We start from the raw sequence: 21,452 nt of genomic DNA, 5'->3' as shown, positions 1-21,452 counted from the left end.
CCTCCCCCATTCTCAATCTGCCCCCCCACAACCCCTTCCTTTCCCCCTGTCCCCCACACACATACACCTACCTGCTGGGGGGTGTGTGTTTGCCTGTGCCTACTTGTGTGGGGCTGGGGGCTGTTGGGAGTAAGGGGCATGAGCAAGATTGGGGAGGCTGTGGGGAGTGGTGAGAGGGACTAGCAGGGCTGTGGGGGACTGTGGGAGGGGGCTTTAATTTTTATCACAGATTTTGGATTTTTTAATCAGAGAATTTGTGATTATAATTTTTTTTTTTTTTTTTTTTATCAGGGAAAACCAGGATCCCTGCTTATGACTTCCTCTTCCTGCTTCCACGTGCCTCAGGAATTTGTAGTCCACAGTTGCAGCCAGCAGTATATTTGAGTTGGGGAAGGGGTGTTTAACCCCTCTCCCTGGCCTTAGACCCCAGCCAGGGTTTGCCTGGGGGGAAGTCCCCCGCTGTAAACAGCTCCATCCCCAGCTGGGATTGCCCCCCACCCCCATCAGCCAGCCCTCACTGCTCCAGCTCAGGATCACAGGGGCTAGGCTGGCTCTGCTTACTGGAGCAGATAGCACAGCCCAGCCCAAGGCTGGAAAGCATGCTAGGGGACTATGTTTTAACTTGAACCAGGAAGGGGTCTGGGACAGAAGTTTCATAAACCAGTTTGACTCGAATCAGTTAAGTCTGATACTATATTCAACCAGGTTACCGTAACCAGTTTCAGCCATTTTGAAACTGGTTTATGTGCACTGAACTTCTGTTAAGGTTTAAAACAGTTTCTGATCACTTAAACCGGTTTATGTGTAACTTATGTCCCTAACTGGAGTATGAGTAAAGCTTCTGTGGGAAGTAAGGAAGGGGAGAAGCAAATGGAAATGAAACTCATCTTTGAAAACATCCAGGGAGCAGGATCAGCATCACTAGCGATAGATAAGTTTATTTTCAAGCTTCTAAAAAGATCTGAGAAACATGGTATGGCCCCTCCCAAGTTACTTTTTTGCATACCTGTGCCCTCAGAGTTCCACAGATATTCCCAACCTTTGTAACTTGTCCTTTATATAGGAGCTCTGGGAGCTGTGGAGTTCAACCCTTTTTTGGGGGATGGGGGGAGCAACTTGTTTAGTTTTCCAACGAAGAAGGTGTTTAAAAAAAAAAATTAGACATTGACATGTTTTTTGCTAGGCATTCCCCTACATTCAAGGAAAGGAGGATTAAAATATTTCTGTATTAATAATAGTCTTACTGGATTGCAAATTCTCATATAAAATAGAAGAAAAGGGAGGAGGAGTTAATCAATTAGGTGATATGTTTGTTAGGCCTTATGCTAGTTACTTTGTGCTGCAGAAACTGTTATGTTGTGTAGCAATCATTGACTTTATGCTGCTGTACCTGAGAATTTTTGGCCTCGGTGCTGAGATCTCTTTTATGTTTACTTAGTGGCTTCTGCAGCATTCATGCAGTATTAATTTTCTTCCTTAAACTTTTTATCAATTTCCTGAACTACACTGACTCAGTAAGTGGGTAAAAAGGAGCATATTGTTTTATGTTTACTTTAATAGTATGAGAAGTAGCCAAGCAAGAAAACTTGGTTTTCCTGGGTTTTATTTACTGAAGCAGGTGTAAAAAAAAAAAAAGTTTAGATGTCTTTTGTTTGCCAATCCAGCAAACCAGTTCATGGTGCTGTCTATAAAATGGAGGAAATTTATACTTCTCCTTTTGTGAAGGACTTTCAGATCCGTAGCTGAAAAGTGTTAGATGAGAGCAAGGAACTGTTATTTCTAGGTACTACTAGAAATCTGTGAACATTACTTTGCATCCCAAAGGTTGGAGATGGATGGATGCTTCCAGGTGAACTCCTACAATGCAGATGAAAACAGATAATCAAACATTTCAAGGCTAAATCAAATTGGAGTAAACAGACATATTAGAAATAAGAAGAGAAGATCAGAAATAGAAGGGGGCGAGAGGTAGTAGAATTAATGTGTATGATAAAGTAGGGAAGGAAGGAATTTTCAGAATCCCTTTTGACCGAATGCTATAGAAAATCTCATACCGTTTTGCATAAACTGTTTTACTTACCATTTGCAATGTAAAACCTGTCATCTTGCTGCTGCTGCACAGCTATCAAATTACAGGGCACAAAGCAAATATAGAGTTGCTGATAGAAAATAGTAGCAAATCCAGTCTTGTCCTTTCTTACAAAATCACACTGTACATTGCAGACTGGTGGTAGCACTGGGGAAAACAGCATATGATGCAGACAAGGCCATTAGTTTGAAAATAGCTATATCCCCAGCTTTGTGTTTCTCCCTTTGATTAAAGTATTTGAGCTGCTCATATTGAGAGCTGGTATTATTTCCTTTTAAGTAATCTCCAGATCATTTGCTTCAGTCTCCATATATATCTGCTGCTTTCATATCCTTCTTTGGATGCTACAATATCTTCACTTCCCATCAAGACAGCATTTAAAAACTAGGATGGTTTTTATTTATGGAAGATACAGTGTTGTTGCAAACCTACTTGCAGCATGAAATCATAACAGGGACTGGGCAGGCAAGATCTGATTGCAGAAAATAACTGTGTGAGGCCAACCAAAAAAGTTAATTAACTATAGTGGCTGGCACTCTGTGTATCGTTAAGTCAAGCCTCATTGACAACCACTAAACCTCTCTCAGGAAGACATGGTCTAATGTCTGAAATAGTGTTTGAAGACGCTGTGTCCCTGAAAGCCTGTACAAACAGTTTTGCCCAGCTGAATCAATATTGTTTTATATATGCAAGCTGTACTTGTTAGTAGGAACTTAGATTAGGGCAGTATATTGAAGCCTTCCAAGCATGACAGCACAAAGCTATGAACTTATCCAGATCTGGATGTCTCCAAATAATTTAGAATATTAATACCTTTTTTACCCTCAGGATGTGAGCTTCCTTGAACATTTTTGGATATTAGTAATTGCATGTGTTGATGACAAGCCATAAATGGTAAACGTGCTACAGATGATAAGGGAATATAGTAAGGATCCCTGAAGCAATTTCTTGAGTTTAATGCATTATGCTTTGAGGTTGTCTAGATCATTGCCTGATAGGATGGACTTGTGGAGAGAGAAACACCTCAGCATTGTTTAGCTAACAGATGTTTAGTCTGTAGCTATATCTGCATCAACAAGGCATTACAATTAGGATAAAATCAGAGGTTTTGTAGAAAGGTTTGTAGAAATCTGTGTATGAACATCCTAAAGCTTCTCAGTAAGTATCACTATTTGTTAAATGCAAATTCATGTTTTAATGGAACTTGCTTCTAATGGCACTGCTATCTGATTTTGTCTTAAAATATATCAAATTTTTCTTCTCCAAGCATGTCAGAATATTTTACAAACAGAAATGAAGTCTAACACCAGCCAAGAAAGTGTTGGAGATGTCTCAAGTAAGACTGATGTTGTGATGTCTAACCTGACTTCTAGAAGAAAAGTTTAGAGAGTATATATGTGAATGAAACCACTTACTTTGGAGGTTCTCCCATAACCACTTGTGGCATGCAGAGATCAAACTATGTTCAACCTGAATATTCAAAATTGAATATTCTTTTGAGTACACTGTACACAGGAAATAGACTTTTCAGAATCAGATATTAAATTCAGGAAAGAAGCAACCTTTCAGATCTATTTTTAACTCTGAAAATAGCTTTGGCCTGTGGAAATTAAAGGCTGTGTGGCAGTTGTATGTATCCATGTTTTCAAAAGACATAAACACCTCAATTTACTGAAATCAATAGATGTTGGATACATGGATGCCTTTGAGGATCTAGACCATAACACTTTAGACTTTCCAAGCACTTGTGCAGACTTTAAATAATGTTTCCAATACCTTGCATGGTAAATGTATTTTCAGGTGAGGAGATTACATTTAGTGCAAATTTTCAAAAGACATTTTTGGATTTTGGGTGCCTAACTTTAAGTGCTACCTAGCAGCTTATTTGGAGAGTAACTCTGAGGTGGTTTTCAGTTGTTGGGAAGCTTCTTGTACAATCTCAGTTTTGTCACTTTCCCTTGTTAGAGAAGCAATGAGAACATGAAAAAAACGATTTAAATCTAGGATCTGATTACATCGTCAAAAGCTGCACAGATGTATATTAGGTCTTGTCTTCACTGTTGAAATACAATGTTTCTTACCTCTTAACAAATGTTCATGAACTATCTTGAGATGCTAACACAGTGATGACAAAGTACTTTAGTTTTGCCATAGTCAAGTCCAGGCAGCAGCATATAGCTGACCTTGCCTAGTTTACCTCAGAGTGGCCACATCTACACATGTGCTTTATTGTGAAGTAGACTAATTAGCTGCAAAGTAAAGCATCACCATCTACATGTGGGATTGTTATTAGGCTGCAGTAAACTAATTTATGCCAGGCTAATTTACTGTGATTAAACGCATGTGGAGATGCTGACCATGGGCCTAAATTGCACCCAGCCAGCTGAGGGATAGACTTCTGCCTGCCACCTAGCCTGACACCTCTGCCCTTTCAGCACTCTTGTGTCCCAGCCAGCCCCTCTGCTTGATGCTGACCCCTGGTGCTTCCTACCAGGCTGGGCCTACTCTTCCCTGGCTCAATGTGCTGTAGCCTCAGGAGAACGTGTAGACACTGCACTGGGGAGTAGTTTACTTTGACTCAAACTGCTGTGGAGCTTTTTGCTTTGCATTAATTGCATGTGTAGATGCACTCAGTGGGCATGTCTACATGTTCAGTAATGTGCCCTAGTTACTGCGTATTAAGTTTAGTACTTAGTTAACCAATGCGCAGTAACTTGTGCTATTGCACAGTAGTGCCAACACATGGAGTTTTGTGGGTTTTTTTGTTTGCTTGTTAGTTTTTTTACACTTACTGCACAGTAGCCTAATAACACAGTTTTTGACCAGCACACTACTGATAAGTGTTTACTCTTGTGAGCACTTAGCCTTTTTTTTCAGTCTTAGATTATGCATGTAATAGGAGTGCCCAGTAATAAGCCCTGACTTTTGTGCAGGACAGCATTGCCAGCAGTGAAGTGAGTTTATTGTGACTTTGGGGGTCAGTTTTGAAGGTTTCTTATTTTTGGTGCAGCAGTGGCTTTATGTTTGACTTCTGGTTTTTAATATTTTTGTGAGGTGCCTCATGGCTTTTCAACAAATTTCTACAGAATGGAAATGCATAATTATTTACCACTTCTCTCCCACTTCCTAACCCTGCAATTTCTTTTCTTTCCTGTTTACAACCTGTCAGCCAAATGGTGTGCTGGAGGGGCTGTAATATGGATGAGTACCTGGAGTGAATGTAATATCTCATTTTAGATTATACCATAATTTACAGAATGTAGGGTTCCTTATTTGTTAAACCCTATTGACTTAACGCTGAGTATTAAGAGTTTTCTCGGTAGATGTGACCCTTTTATTTCCAGGATTGTGAATTATACTGCAGAGCGATGCCTGTTTTTATTTGCTGCTTTCTGGGCAGCAGATAAATGTCTGAACAGCTTGGAAAAACCCTATAAGTTATGAAGAAATTATTACTTTTACATATGCCTATAATTTGTAAATACCAAATTTGTTAATGTTTTGGTGCTAATGTATGGTCAGCCCCTTCACTGTTTCTGTATTAAACTCTTTTGTAAAAGTAAACTCAGCAAATTTTCCAGCAACCATTGCCAAGTTTGATTAAAGAGTTGTTTTCTGTTTTATTGTGCTTTTATTACACTTAAAAGAATAATAAGAAACCTTAATTTGACATCTAGGAGACTATGAAAAAGTGCAGTCAGTTTGGAAAAGAGATTAGGTAGTCTCAATAAAATTTGTGCCTGATGAAACATGAGAATTTGAAAAGGACAGTGTGGTCTGAAGAGACAGAACAGAACACCAGGAAATGATGTGCTGGCAGTGATGTGGAAAGATAGTGAATGTTGGTTTGGTCTGAACACTCTGGCAGTGTCACTAATTACAGTCTTCATGTCACCACCCTTTCCATCTGACATTCGCTTTGGGAGTTGATGTAGCTTGCACCTTGAACAAGATTAAAGCATTTGGTTTATGGTATGTGGCTAAATTGGGCAGAGAGCAGTTTGCTCCTTTACAGAATCAGGTAAGGACCCGGATGAACATATTAGAAAACAGGACATCATAAAATAAATTGCCCCAGCAAAAACTAGATGGTAGTTTTTTAGTGTGGCCTAGTGATGACTCTCTTTTAAGACAGTTAAACCTAACTGTGTTTGAGCGGGATATGAACTTTGGTTTCTGGGGATAAAAGGGAACTGTTTACTTACCACAGCATAATGATACTCAGTTTCTAGAGTTTACAATTCCATGAATTGGTATATGATGTAGGAGTTACATGCTACAGTAGCTTTGCAGTGGGTGTGTGTTTCCTTATGTCCAGTGTCTTCTCCTACTCAAATATCAACCAAGGTATAAATATTATGCAGGAGCAGCAGTGATTAATCCAGTAAAACATAAAGCACTGAACAATAAAACCTTTCAAGAGGGAATTAGACTGCAAACCTTGAGCACATAAGTTTGATGGCTGATACAGTTGCACATAATTTTTATTCTTAACATGTAGCCTTTAAAAAATGAAAAACTCTAATAATAATAATAATAATAATAATAATAATAATCTCCAATTAAATGGCTTGTAAAAGTGTGGAATAATGTACTTGACTACCTGTGCATTAGAACCATATCGTCTTCTTTAGTATATACTATTTATGAATATGTATACCAGCCAAATTCTGAACAACTGAGTTTTCTGCGGGGGGGGAGAAGGGAGGCCATTCACTAGTGTTTTAATACTGTATTCTCCAGTAGTTTCTGAATTGGGATTTTTCATTTGAATCCTTCAGTTGTAAGGACTCGTCTGCTGTGCTGATACTATGTCTCTTTGCATAAGATCAGAGCTTTTCCAAAATTCTGCCACTCCCCAACTGTTGTTCAGGGGGTTATGCATTTGTTGGCTGCTTTCCATTCATAATACTGCAATTTATTCATTAATAACAAGATGCTAAGGAAATGGACAGAATTTCATATAGACTTCCTAGCACTTGCCAAACATAAATTAATTTTGACTTGCAATATGCCAGCATGGGCTGATCTAAGACTTTGAAAAGGGGAGTGCAGCTGGTGTGGCACATAATTACATAGAACATAACACTCTTTTTTGCCATTAAAGAGAAACTAGATGCTTTACTAATATGTGAGGGGCCTAGCAGTGTACTATTTAGTTGAAGATCAAAGCAAAAACAAATTTAACTACTGGAATGTGCACTAATTCGCTACATTATTAAAAAAAAAAAAAAAAAGTTTAAAAATCACAAGCTAGGCAAAAAGTAGCAAAACAGTCAAAAGATATTGTGCTATTAGTCTTGTAGGCATTACAGTTAAATGTACATCTCTTACTCAGATTCATATAATTAAATCTTAGACTTCTTATGTGTCTTGACAGTGCCTCCAATACTTCACTGTCAGTCATTTCTACACCTGAGCTAACATTATCACATATAACTTAAGGTTTTTACCTAGAGCTCAAAACAGTGCAGGGCTGTGAAATAGAAGAAAGACATTACTACGAATGGCTAACAGATAGTAAAATTGCAGAAAGGATAGTTTGAATAGTGGAACATCAAGACTGCTACGAAGGATAGAGGGTCATTTAACACCTGTGGAGTAGGGACAGATAAGCAGGGAGATAATGAGCAATGAAGTCAGTTGACTCTCTCAGCACTGCCTGAACACAAATGTTGCAGTCCCTTGAAGTTGGTTTTAACATTTTTGGTGGGGTAGGAATCAAAGGGGATTGCCACTGTACCACTGCATCCTGCCCCCCTTCTTCCCCTCACCCAGATCCACCCCTTATGCCAGCCGTGTAATAAGTAGAATCATCTGTGTTCTACAGGTGATGGAGGAGAATGGACTAAGGCCCAAACAGGTTAAATGTCTTGTCAAAGGATGTAAAAAAAAAAGATGATGGCAAAAATCAGAAATAATATGCAGATCAGCTGGTTCGAAGTCCATATTCCTTATTGCAGTAGCAGTACATACAGATCACAGTGACTCTTGGTTTGCAGGCATTTTTTTTATATAGAAATGCATTTAACTGTAAATAGCATCCATTCCAAGCTGCATAACAAGCTAAGGGAGGTTGCAGATAAGAGCTGTAATTTTTGTGTTTAACTTTGAAAAATGGAACTTGAAGTAATGACTTACCTATCCTGGGTGAACCAGAGAGAATTCAAAAGGGTACAACACTTAAAGAAAAAGTGCTTCTCTTGTATTTAGTAATGGATTTCAGGATCAGTACCATCCTGCAGTGTATCCTGTGAAATACCTTCTGCCATGGGCCCAATATATTAGTCCCAATTAAATTTCTTAAGTTCTGAGTTCAATGCTGAGCTTGTAGTTTGATCCATAGGTCACATACATTCTTGTTATCAATTTTAAATTAGTTCTGTAATAACCAAGAATTGCCAAACATTTAACTTGCTGTTCTATCCAGTATAGTAATCTTGCTTCTCCTGCCTGTCCCAGGGGTACAAGCACAGAGGCAACACAAACCCAAAGGAGAGACCCCAAAACCGAGAAATACCTACCTACTTTAGGTTACCAAATGCCGACAGAACAACGCCAAGGGGAAAAGCCCGCGTGGTTCATTAGCCGCGCTTATATACAGTTGAAGCTGGTGGGTGATGTCCGCGACATATGCTGGCCAGCTGTGTTAAAAGCTGGCACTAGCAGGAAGATGGAGAGAGCGGGAGAGGCAGTGGAGGCTGCAGCGGCTCTCCATGCTGGTGATGGGCAGTGCCGGCAAGCAAAAGAAAGTCCCGAACAGGGAGAAATGATCCAGGCAGCAGCAGCTGTCCACAGCCTGCACGCTGGTTACAGGCAGCACTGGAGTGCGGGAGAAGATGCCATCTTGAAACAAGCGGCGAACGCTGCAGAGGTGAAGGCAGTTCCATGCTCCGGGCACCAGAAGCACTGGATGGTAGGAGGGGAACCGACTGGGAGAAGAGCAGAGGGGAGCTCCCACCGGAGGCAAAGAGGGGAGCAGCATTGGGGGATGTGGGCAGGCTCTGGCTACAGGGCAGGGAGAGAAGAGAGACCATTCTTCTTGATCTCCCTCTTTCCTACCTGCCCTCCTTTTCTTTGTGTCCTACATTTTTGTTTCTTCTTGAGTATAACACTGAGTTACCTTGCATTTGTTTTTTTTTTTTTGTATTTTCATACTGTGGGCAATAACTTTGAGCCATGAGGTCTGTGGAAGACATAACAAGTCACAAGCGTCGCTTACAGGAAGCAATCGGTAACCAGCACTGAACAGGAGGGAAGAACCCACAGGAGAAGCGAACACCCAACAGACCGAAAAGCCCATCAAGGTGAGGATATGACCTGATACCCGAGAAAGTGCGAAGACCATCGAGACCAGAAGGCAAGCTGCAGTGACATCAGGCTGTCCGCCATAGGCTGGCGTATGGACGGGGTGTAGGGGAGGTAGAGTCCCACGAATATACATTGGGAGGAACATCCAACCTTGAGGGACCTCCAGCAGGAGATCCCACCACTGAAGTTGCATCCAAAGTCATGACAGGCGAGTTCTGGGGTACTTCCTGGGGTGATCAGGGTCCCTACCAGAGGTTGCACGAAGCCTCTCTACGTCTATCACCAGGTGCCCACGCCAAGGCAGTGTGCGAACGGATTTTCAAAGAAAGGTGGGCACACTACCATACTTTAAAAGAGTGAGAGAAGAGAAGAAGAATTGCATTTCCCAATGGAGGATGCAGGCAGAAAGTGCTCTAGTGGCAGACCTGCCTGGTAAGGATGTTGAATAGTGCCCAAACAATATATCTTATCTTTCTTTCACTTTTAACCCAAATATTGATGGTTTACATTCATCCCCACTCCTAACCCCCTGGACCTGTTTCTTCTCTTCTGCACCCTCTGGACCTCTTTGACAGGCTTAAGGGGAAGAAGCCTCCCCAGGATGCCTTGTCTTTCATCATGTGTTCTCCTGACACACTCCTTTGCCTGCTAGCTGAGTAAAGTGAACAGGATTAGCTCCATCATTAGCCACATTTGTATATTTTTGTGCGATTCTAAAGCATTAATAGCATGACTTAACCTGGCAATGTCAAACAACCCTTTTAAATAATGAACATAATGTATAGTTTAGCAGAATTCCAGCATATCACCTATAGTTTGAATTGTAACCACTTCAGGGATATGTTTATATAGGGGGAAGGGAACATGTATTGTGCTTACTTTTGAATGTAACATGCAAAACCATTTTTGTTAATGTTTAATTTGTCATTTTCTTAATATAACCTATAGTCATACCCAATTGAATGTATTTAACAGTGTCTTTTTGATTCTAAGCTGTTTCTCAAAAACCATTATCTTAGAGGCCCTTTTAGGTTAAGTACAGACAAGCAAAAAGTGTGAGGCAGAATCGATTCAATCTAGGCAACTTCCTCTAAACTGCCTAGGCTGAACTGATTGATAACCAACTGAACTGACCTTCAGTTCTCAATTGGGGAAAGGCAGGGGGAAGCCAGTACTGACCCACGGTAGTAGGCAGGGGGCTCTAGAGCATGTCTTCAAGTCTAATGACCATTGCCAGCCCAGCCAAGTGTCCCTAAGCCCCTGTTGTCCCCCCACAGGAAGCTAAATAGCCCCCTGTCCGGGTGTTGACCTGCCTTGGGGGAGTCTCCCTCTCAGGAGGGGTTCCCCAGCCCAGGTAGCCCTGGGGATCTGAGGGGAACCCCCCCCACCTTTCCTTTCCCAGCTGCTGATTTGCTTCAACTGCTGCCACAGGATGGAGGGAGAAGTCCTCCAAGCCAGGTGCCTTCCCACGCGGCCCAGCATGGGGGGCACCTGGGAGCCCCCACCTTGGGGGTGCTTTCCCCCCACCCCACCCCAGGGTTCCCAAGCTCTTGGCAGCCCTAGGGAGCCAAGGGGAATTCTTCCCTTCCTGAGCCCCAGAGCTGCTTGCCTTAGTCCCTGTGAGTCTTAGGGATAGCTTAGGGCAGCCTCAGGGAGCAGAGGCACATTCGTCCACTCCCCTGCACTACTTTTGCCACCGACTTGCAGCAGCTGAGGCAAAACCAGCTGGAGAGTAGCAGGAGAATGTCCCTCTGCTCCCTGAGGCTGCCTGAGACTTGCGACAGCTAAGGAGGCAAGCAGTCCTGGGGTTTGGGAAAGGAAGAATTTCCTTTGGCTCCCTAGGGCTTCCCTGGGATGGGAGACCCTGGGCTGGGGGAAGCCCCACAGAGCAGGGGCTCCCTGGTGCCCCCATGCTGGGCTGCATTTGCAAGCACCCAGATGGGGGGACTGCTTCTCCCACCCTCCTGTGGCAGCAGCTGAAGCAGTTAGCAGCTGGGGAGGAGGTGGTCTGCCAAAGGTCAAATAGCCCCCACCACATGGGCTTTCCCTCCCCCATACGCTGTATAGACCCTGGCTAGAGGGTGTGGGGGTCTCTGTTCCCTTGCCTTCTGGGACAGAATTTCCATAAACTGGTTTGATGTAAATCAGTTAAGTCTGATACTACATTCATCCAGGTTTATCTTAAACTGGTTTTGGCCATTTTCAAAGCAGATTTTATGCACTGAACTTTTGTTCCTTTTACAGGTTTAAACCAGTTTCTGATCACTTAACTAGTTTATGTGCAAATTCTGTCCCTAGCCCAAAGGAACAGAGGTGTCCTTAAAACTGGTTCATGAACATTACAGATAAAATAGTTCCATGGCTTTGAACAGCTAGAAAATGCAATGTGAAAAAAGTTTTTGTGTTTTGAGTTCTTAGGATGTAATTGGCCTCTTCTGAAATAAACTTTGGACTAAGTGAAAAAGGAGAGTAGATTATGAATAGAAAATTTGCAAGGTGTTGGTGGAAAAAGGTTCAGGAGAAAATTGGAAAAATGAGGGAGGAGGGGGAGGAGAACAGAGTAAAAGTTGTTTTTTGTTTGGTTTTTTTTTCCATTGCACAACAAATATTTTAGCATTTAGGTAACTTTTGTCACAGCCCAGTGATTTTTTGTGCCTCGGCACTATGGAATTTCCTGGCCACATGAGAGCTCCTTTGCACGGCAGAGTGTTCTGCTGCAATTAAGAGCCTGCGTGCAGGAGAGTTCCCGCCAATTTGCAGTTTCCTTTGCAGGATGCATTTCTTCTTTGCAGCACAGAAATGCACGGTGCAAAGAGTTCCCGCTATTCGGATGCAAATTTGTGCCCCGCTATTGGCCAGTGCTAAATTATTCACACGTGGCAGCTAGTAATTGGCTCGCTGGCCGTTTAAAATTCCACGCGACTTCCGCCCAAGTCGAAGAGCTTTGAGCACGCTGCAGAGTGTCTCTGAAGTTATCTGACTTGCGGCTGCCGATCGATAGACTGATCACCTATCGATCTTTCTTCCCGTCGCTGAGCGCAACCCCAGACGTACCCCTTTCCCCGCCAACTTCGAATTGCGGACAGATTAACTGGCTTGGGCCCCGCCAGCTGGAACAACTCGTGTGGTTGTTCCGACGACTGGACCACCTGCGTCGTGATTGCAAGCGGCGTGAGTAAAGTTTTTTGCAACCAATAAGTTGTGTCTGCCTCTCCATTCACCAGCCCGCCCTGACGTACGAGCGTAACTCGAGTCGGCCCTGGCTGTCCGAGACAACTTTAACGCTTTGAGGGCTGAATATAGAAATAATTACACCTGCACTTGTAATTACTCCCGTAAGTAGTCCCATTAAAGTTAATCAGGCTCCACAGAGGCATAACCGTACACAGAGGAATAACTATTTATGAGATTGTGGAGCCTGGGAGAGCACTTACTGATAACTGATAGGTATGCATACAAGCAAACTGTGGGGATTTAAAAAATATTATAGCAAACAAACAAAAAATACTGGTTTTAATGTATTTGTGTCATTATTTAGTACCAGGAGGAAGATCAGCTAGGGAACATGGTCACAATTCCATTGTCTATGAAATAAATAATGGAATTGTGACCATAAATCCAGAAAGAACCACTGTGATCCTCTGGTCCAGTGGTTTCCAACTGATGACTGACTGACTGGCACTATATTGTCCTCAAGACCCCTCAATGTTGTTTGCAATGATTGGCAACACGTAGGGGGTGCACGTAGGTGTATGCACCCCGCCCTGAGCGTGGTGGTGCATCCCCCCTACAAGAAGGTGCCGCTGACACTTTTGGCAGAGCCTGTGGGTGGTCACTGCTTGCCCCCTCCCCCCCCCTTTGCTGCCACCGCTACTGGCGGTGTCTGCTGGTGGTCGCTGACCCCTGGTAGGCTCTTGCCACTCCCCTCTCTGCCCCCCCTCCCCCGCTGCTGACCGTGCCAACGCCATTTGTAGAAGCTCCCTGCTTACCGCTGTGCTCCTGCTGCCACCAGCACCGCCATGCCCCCCTAGCTGCCGGGGCACGTGTTGTTCATGTTTGCAAATACAGGAAATTAAGAAGTTTAAAACTGTAGTTAACTGGGAGAGCAAAGCATGACATTGCCTTCAGCCTGTTGCTCAGTATTATAGGGAATCTAGCCTAAAGAGGTAGAAATATCGAACATAGTTCAACCTTAAAGATAAGAGATTTGGCTGCAGCAAAGATTGAAAAAGACATTTTAGTTGCAAAAATTTTCAGGGTTGGGGAGACAGCGAGGCAGAGAACTATAATACCCAAGCACAATGGTGTTGGTTAAGATCATCTTCCAAATTCAGTTTAATAATTTCCTATCTGTATTGTGTTTGGGTGATGAAGTACAGCTAGGTCTGATGCCTTTTCTTGTAGTGCCTTTATGCTTATATAATAAAAGTAATCGCAATATTTTGCTTCACTTTTTTTGCTTTATAGTTCCTTTTCAAAAGTTTGATTCCTTGAATCATGAGTTTATTATCAAATTTCTGAATGCAACACAGATTTTTTTCAGTAGGTTAAAATTCCTCCCCTGACTGAGCAATGTGGTGGTTGTTGTTCTGTTCAGGGAAGCACTGTTGATGACTGTGCTAGATCATTTTAAAAAGCAAAGTACTCTTCCATAGACCATATAAATTGGTGGTGTTTTCTGTTGAAGGTTGTATTTATATACTCAGAATATTTAAATTGCTCTTTAATGAATGAGCTAATTCTACCCATCTCATATTTAAAGGTAAAGTTTTAGTGCTTCCACAGCTGAGTTCAACAAAGTATGTTGAACTAATTAATGGCAACACAGAAATATCAGTAATGTTTGTAGTGTGTCTCATAAATTATTTGAATTGAGCTTTCTGTTAAAATGTTTTTGTTCCATTTAATCATTACATCATAAAAACCTTTTTGAAGAAATATAGGTTAATATTAAAATCCTCCCAGGTTTTCAGTAGATCAGTTGTTGTTTTAATGTGCTAACAATTGCAAGTAATTCACTTTGCTGTTTTACAATGTCACGTTTTACTTTGAATCTATGAAAAAGATTTATGCTCCCAGAATGGTTCTCTTAAGGAATGATATATTTGGGAAATTTATTTTGGTATTTGATTAAATATTCTTCTCCAGAAGTGACACCACAAAGAGACCTAGACATTCCAATCCATTGTGTTGGCATGGTAATTATAAATAAATGATGAATGAAAGAGAGGTCAGCAGTGTGCGTTAGAATGTTTAATGCCGTAGACATCTTAAAGGTTATTCTACTCTTGGAATCTACAGAGAGCAAGGGAGCCTGTCTGCCATAAAAACAGTCTTCTCTGTCTCCCAGATGTCTCTTTGCCAATATATATTAACTAAAACACTAAATCTTGCAGATGCTGCTGTTTGTTTTGCTTTAAAGACTGCTTAGCCTGATGCTAAGGATCCTACCTGCTCAACTGATGTCAAGTACATAATTTGCAGAATTGACTTCTAACTTCAGAAGTAGAGAAAAGGAACAGAATATCCACATTATACAGGATCAGTCTGTTTTGAAGAATATTTTCATGTTTTCACCGCCACATAATATTTGGTGTTAACTATCAGCCACCATTCATGCAGGGTTTTTTGGGGGGTTTTTCTGTTTGTTTTTTTTTTTTTGGGGGGGGGGGGTTGTTGTGTGGTGGCGGAGGGGGGGGGTTGTAGATATTATCTAGCTACTATATAGATTCCTTAAGACACAACTGAGCATCACAGAATCCTACTACTTTAAATCCCAGTGCATCAAGGGCCAAACCTTAGACCCACTGAACTGCATGTTAAATTTTGTATTGATCCCAAGGCTAGGAATTGTGCGTAAAGGACAGCTCTGTTGTAAGGTCAGATAATTTTTTCACTATTGGCTAGAAAAACAAGAACATGAGGCCTATGTCTTACCAGTACTGTAGTGTTTCCAGTTACTGTTTCCCTTTATCTGAAGCTTCCTGTACTGGAGGGAAGTAGGAGGCAGCCTTTTTAAAAATTATGTTATGGTAGGTACAAGTAACAGTGGTTTTACACAAGGTGCGTTTTCAGAAACCATGACAATGGCACTACTGAATGCTGAACGGCGGCACATAATACTGAACAAAATCTGCTCCTGTTTGGTAAACAGCATACATCCTGTTTACCATTAGGAACCTGTTGGCATAGAAGGAACTGGTTTTGTCAAAAAAACAAAACACCTAAAAATAGTACTGTCAGGCTGGAGTTGGTTTCTAATACAGCTGTATCAGAAGCAAAGGCATTTAGTATCCATTAGACACAAAATGTTAATTTTCTCCAAGCTCCATGAGCCAAAAGTGATTCTTCCATGTAAAACATAAGAACAGCATGTTGTTGTCAATACGAAACTGATTGCTGGTATATTTTGGGAAATGAACACAGCATGATAAACAGATTATGTTGTGTAAAAGTACGTTACTGATACAACTCTACACATCTGTACAAAGTCCTTCAGAACCCAAGTCATCCACATACCATTGAGTTTGCCCATTTTTTACTTCTGGGCTGTATCCTGTCCTCAGATGAACCCTTGCACTCTATTGGTTTTAATAGTAGCAAAGAGCTATCACTAGGGCAAAATTTAGCCTTGTTAGTAAGTATGAAATATTGTGCATCACATGTCTTGGTGGTTACAATGGTTCTGCCTTGATAGGTGTACACCTGTACCTAAACACACATACCTCATTTCTTCAGAAGGCATTTCCTATATAACTGAATTTTTGGGGGGAGTAAAACAAAACCTTTGTTCTTTCAAAACAAGGCTACAAAACTCTGTAAAATTCTGGCTATTAACTTAGCATAAACCATCATTAAACACTGAGGATGTAAAGATGGTGCACCTGCTTTTTCCTTTACTTTTTCCTGTTTTTATTACTGTAGAAAATGGTGATCTTATTGGCTTCAGTGCCATGCCAAATCATGGAAACAGAGCTAACATTATGAGTCTAGGACCAGAAATGTCTATGTTGTGAAAGACTGGTGAATTGTTATTGTTCTACAGCAACCATCATTAAACACTGAGGATGTAAAGATGGTGCACCTGCTTTTTCCTTTACTTTTTCCTGTTTTTATTACTGTAGAAAATGGTGATCTTATTGGCTTCAGTGCCATGCCAAATCATGGAAACAGAGCTAACATTATGAGTCTAGGACCAGAAATGTCTATGTTGTGAAAGACTGGTGAATTGTTATTGTTCTCCAGTCACTGGAACATTTTGCAGCTGATCCATAATTTTTAAGGACAATATTAATTTGGCAGTGTCTTTTTAAGAATTCAGTGAGAGAAAATGAGGATATAATACCATGAAGGTGCTTGTTCAGACTGGTTTCAGTAAGGTACAAGCATGCCCACAGTCATGTAAACCCTAAAACATACACTAGTGCTTGGGAACTTGAAATCACCATAGAATTATTTACTGGTAAGTAGCAAGAAAATGAGTCAGTTGTTCTGCACTGTGCAAGGGCCACTGGTTAGCAGTTGTTTAATAGTAATTTATCTTAACTTTGAACATCTTTGGTTCTTTTGGCAAATTAATTGGTTGGTTGTGTCTGAATTTGTATGAATATATGTATCTTCACAGTATGCTTTGGCCTAAATATGGTGCCACTTTAGTCAGTGGTAAAACTCTTATTAACCTCAGTTAGAGTGCACTTAGATCTATGCATAACACTCCTGTAATGTTTCATTACGTTTAGATAATTTTTGTACAGAATTTTCACATTCTCCTCTAGTGGGCAGAAATAAATAATGCAAGGAACTTTCATTCCTTTTTATAGTCAAATTCTTGATCAGCGCTGAAAAAGTATTTATAAAGAGAGGAACCAATTGCAGTTTTAAATTCAGTATCTCATAAACCATTAGGGATAAAGAAATACACATTGCCAGAAAACCTGGAATTTTGGTTTTCCTGTGGTCTGCAACAGGTGTTTCTGTCATTGGCAAAGGATGATGCATTGGAGCTTAAATGTATGCCAACCAGTTTATCATTATTTTCCCCCCCTTTCACCTCTTTCACTTCAATAGTTTTTATCCCAAACATGTAGAAATACGTTTTTTTATGACACCTTAAGGCTTCATTTCACTTTAGTATAAACTGTTTATGTTCAATTCAGCAGTAATGTAAGGAGCTATTGCTACCAGGAAATAATTCAGTGGTAATCAGAATCATGCGTATCTTTATTGTTAAAAAACCTCGTGATCTACTAGGGCTATCAAGAATTTGATTTGGATCAGTAGCATGAAAACAGTTTTAAGATCAAGAGTATTTTAAACTGGAGCTATGAAGCAGAGAGGTGTGTATATGTGTTCCCCATATAAGAATGACTGGGCATGTCTACATGTGCAATTAATGTGACTGAATATACTCCAGCTCAATTTCAGCCAGAGTAAACTAATCCCAACACCGCAGTCTACATGTGCGCTTAAGCGCAGTAACTTACTGTGCTGCTGGATACCAGTTGTATCTGCTGGGGCTATCTGACAGCACAGTCAATTAATCTACTGCACTCTAATTGCTGTGCATAGGTAGGCAGTGATGCTTTACTGTGCAGCAAATTATTCTGCTGTGCAGTAATGGGTCTTTTTGTAGGCGTGCCCGCTGTAGCTATATATCAATCAGACACATGGCTCTCCGTATAATTAGTCTTCCTTAGACTGTTTTTTGTTTGTGTTCTTTTTTTCTTTTTCACCAGGAATTGCTTAATCTAATTATTTTTCAGACTGTCAGTCCCAGAGTATCTTTCTTGCTGAAGAAAAATCCTGGTAGCTCCACAGTCTCTGATGAACTTCAAAATTATGCTCCATTTAAATTTAAAAAAATACAATGAAACAAGATAATATTCACCATCCGTTAGTTTTCTCAGTGGAAATGCAAATTAATTCAGGCCATTGGTTTTGAAAGGCATTATCATTTCCTAGTCCAGGAGATTTTGTAGGCAGTCTTGCATACCCACAGAGGAGTGGAGCCATATGTCACTGCAGCAGGGTTGTCCTTTGCCTTAAATGTGAAGCCTTTCATCACTGTGGGTGTCAATATGGGCCACAATCAGGATGAATCAGAATAATCTGCAGTATAGGTTTCTGTAGATGCACTGCAGTTCCACTGACAACAGTCCTCTGGAAAGCCAGATTTTGTTTTGTTTGTTTACTAGATGTATCTGTGTCATGTCATGGCATTTGTGCAGCTGAATGTGTTGTAAAAATGTTCACCCTAGTTTTGCAAAACTGGGTATTGTGTTTTGAATAGCTAACTCTCTCTGCATGAGCCTCTCGGAAACATACTATGCCTTTAGAGTGTGGAGAAACAGCATGTGTTATTGATCATTGATTATTTGTATGGAGATGTGGAACAGAATCTAAGGAAGCAGTACTTGAAGGCTTTCAGCACTAGGAAAAAGGAAATAATGGGATTTCAGAATTGGGTGAGGGTAAGTGGTGGCTATGTTAAACAAGTATGATTTTTAACTCCCTGGCAGGGAGGCATGACAGGGAGGAGTCTTTGTTTGACTTACTAAACCTAAGGGTAGAAAAGTACTCTCTCTTGGCCCGGGTATCCAACTAGATATCCTGTTCATTTGAGGTAGCAACCAGGCTGGTGCTCCACTACACCATGATAATACTACCAGCACCACCAGCCCTTTCTTGAAGCTAAGGGCAATAGACCTATCTTTGTACACCCTGCCTTCCCCCTTCCTTCCCCCCATCAATGTAATTTTACTACTTATTGACCAAATTGACATTCACTGTAAGTGTTTATCTCGTTGCATCTCTCCAGCACTAGTTAATTCATTTTATATCTTTACTTTCAGCTGAGCAATATGACATGGTCTTGTTTCAAGGTCTTGTGAAGTTTACATCCATTTATGGGGGCATGTGATGCTGTTGATAAAATTTAATTCTTCATGAGCAATCTTAGAGAACACTTGAAAATTAAGTAAAAGATCATAAGAATTAATGAGATTCCTTTCATACATTTGAGAATGAAGTGAAAAACCCAGAGATACTGTGACAGGGGGCACGCTCGGGGTCAGGTCTCCCGGTGGCCTGCCCACCTGTCTATCTGGGGCAGTTCACCCAGTCTCACCTGCCATGATTTTGTTTCCATAAACTGATGGTGTAACACGGGAAGCTGCCCATTCCCTGCCCCGATGCCAGGGGGCGCTATCTGCGGCTCTGAACCTCCCCTACACTGCAGCTCATGCCTCACAGGTGGCATCCACAAGATGTAATCATAACCTATACCATGACTGGTGCTCCAGGGTCTCACCCTCCCTCTGTGGAGCAGCAGGTCATTGTGCTTGCCCTTAAGGTTTTCCTTTCATCCCACTCCCAGACTCCTTGTAGCAGAGGACTTACTGGGGTCAGAACTCACCCCTCTCTGATTGAGCCCCCTACTTGGCCTCTGAGCCCCCAAATACGGCCTCAGGCATCTACGACCATGCCTTGGCATCTTCTCCACACATGGGGTTCCTACTATGCCCCCTCTAGGGCCTCTGCACCATGCCCCACCCTAGGGCCTTCTCATCTTCATGTCAGCTACTCATGGGGCTGGCCATTGCACTGCCCATCAGGCTTACTCCCATTCGGCCTTACTCAGCCCCCTTCATGCACAGCCCTTCAGGCCTACTTCTATTCAGGCCTACTCTGTGCGGGGTCACCCTCTACACTCCCCATGCTACCCCTTGTGGGGTCTCTGGGATCTCGTATCCCTGCTGGGCTCATGTGGCACTCTGCTTGCCGTGCCTGGCCCCACTACTCCCACAACTGCCTCCAAAGCCCACCCGAAGGTGGGGGCTGGGGTTGAGGCAACTGGCTTGGCATTTCCTTGGGAGTCCCATACCACTAGGAGCCCCAACAGGCCACCCTTCCCCAGCAGGGTGCAGTTTTAGGTCATGCCCAGGACCAAGAGCCTCCTGCTCTTATCTTCAAGAAGTTCCTGCTGCAGCTCAGCCAGGTGACGTTTGTGCCTGGGCTGGCAGCAGCAAACTGCAGCCTTTATATCCCTTGTTCTCAAAATGGCTGCCGCCATCAGACACCTGGTAGCTGCCTGACTCTGCCCTTAAAGTGGCAGGCACCCAAAGGTGCCCTGCCACAGATACCTGTTTGCTATAACAGTGAGTGCTGATTTTACTTGTGGATTGTTGATAACTAGGATCAAATTGAGAACAAAGGACGGGTTGGAGGGAATCTCTAACTTTTTGTGGCAAAGTGTGATATGAAATTTAGAAAATACTTTACATGAATTAGCTGAAAACTGTCTTTAAAGGTGTAAAGGTGTCAAGCATTCAAGATATTGTGTGACTGGTAAACAATTAGTGGGATTAGGGACTGATTGTACAAGCACTTCCCTGAATCTGTCTGGTCACTTTTGTGCTCAATGGTATTGTGAGTTGTGGCTGAAAGATGAAACCCTTTGTTTATCTGGAAGGAGAGCCCTTGCAATTCTCAAAGTGTAGAGGAGAGATCCAAATAGAGATGTTTAATCAAAGGCTGCTTCTGCTTCATCACCTTCTCCTTTCATGGCATGGCAACTTCTTTTGAGGATGAGCATGCAGCTTTCAGTTCCCTGAAAACATGAGGAAGCCAGTGGGCCACATGATAATTTTATCTCTTCCTTTCTCCCTGTCTAGAGCAGAACCTTATGGGAGAGCATCTCAAAAATGATCTGGCAGCTATGCAAAGGCATAGAACCACTGCATGAACAGTTTGCTTGTCCAGAGATACCATCAGAGTCACAAGACATCCAGGAACTCCTTGTTAAACAGTGCAAGGATGGTCAGTTTTTGCACATGACACTGTAAACCTTAAGAGAGCAATTGGGTGAATATTCTGCAAATGCAAGCTCATATGTATTTTTGGTCCTAGCAAAGCAAAAATCCTCATAAAGGCTGATCTAGCCTTTTGTATTTTAATATTCTTTCCCCATCAGCTTTCCAGCAGCTGGAATTTAATGGTGCTATGAATCCATTATATATACCCATATGTCCCATTTGGCTTCTAAGCATCAATG

General features: G+C 41.8%; 1 long non-coding RNA gene across 1 annotated transcript in view; it reads left to right on the top strand.

Moving 5' to 3' along the window:
- The window catches only part of LOC102385091, a 12,253-nt gene extending 3,295 nt beyond the window's left edge, over positions 1 to 8,958 (top strand). The window contains exon 3 of the long non-coding RNA XR_323217.1: positions 8,552 to 8,958. This is a non-coding gene — a long non-coding RNA (uncharacterized LOC102385091). The remainder of the gene's footprint in view (positions 1 to 8,551) is intronic.
- The last annotated feature ends 12,494 nt before the right edge of the window (positions 8,959 to 21,452 follow it).

Source organism: Alligator sinensis, unplaced genomic scaffold (genome assembly GCF_000455745.1).
Source record: "Alligator sinensis unplaced genomic scaffold, ASM45574v1 scaffold601_1, whole genome shotgun sequence".
Lineage (NCBI taxonomy): Eukaryota > Metazoa > Chordata > Crocodylia > Alligatoridae > Alligator > Alligator sinensis.
The sequence above is the reverse complement of the archived record's forward strand: the minus strand, read 5'-3'. Positions and strand labels throughout refer to the sequence as shown.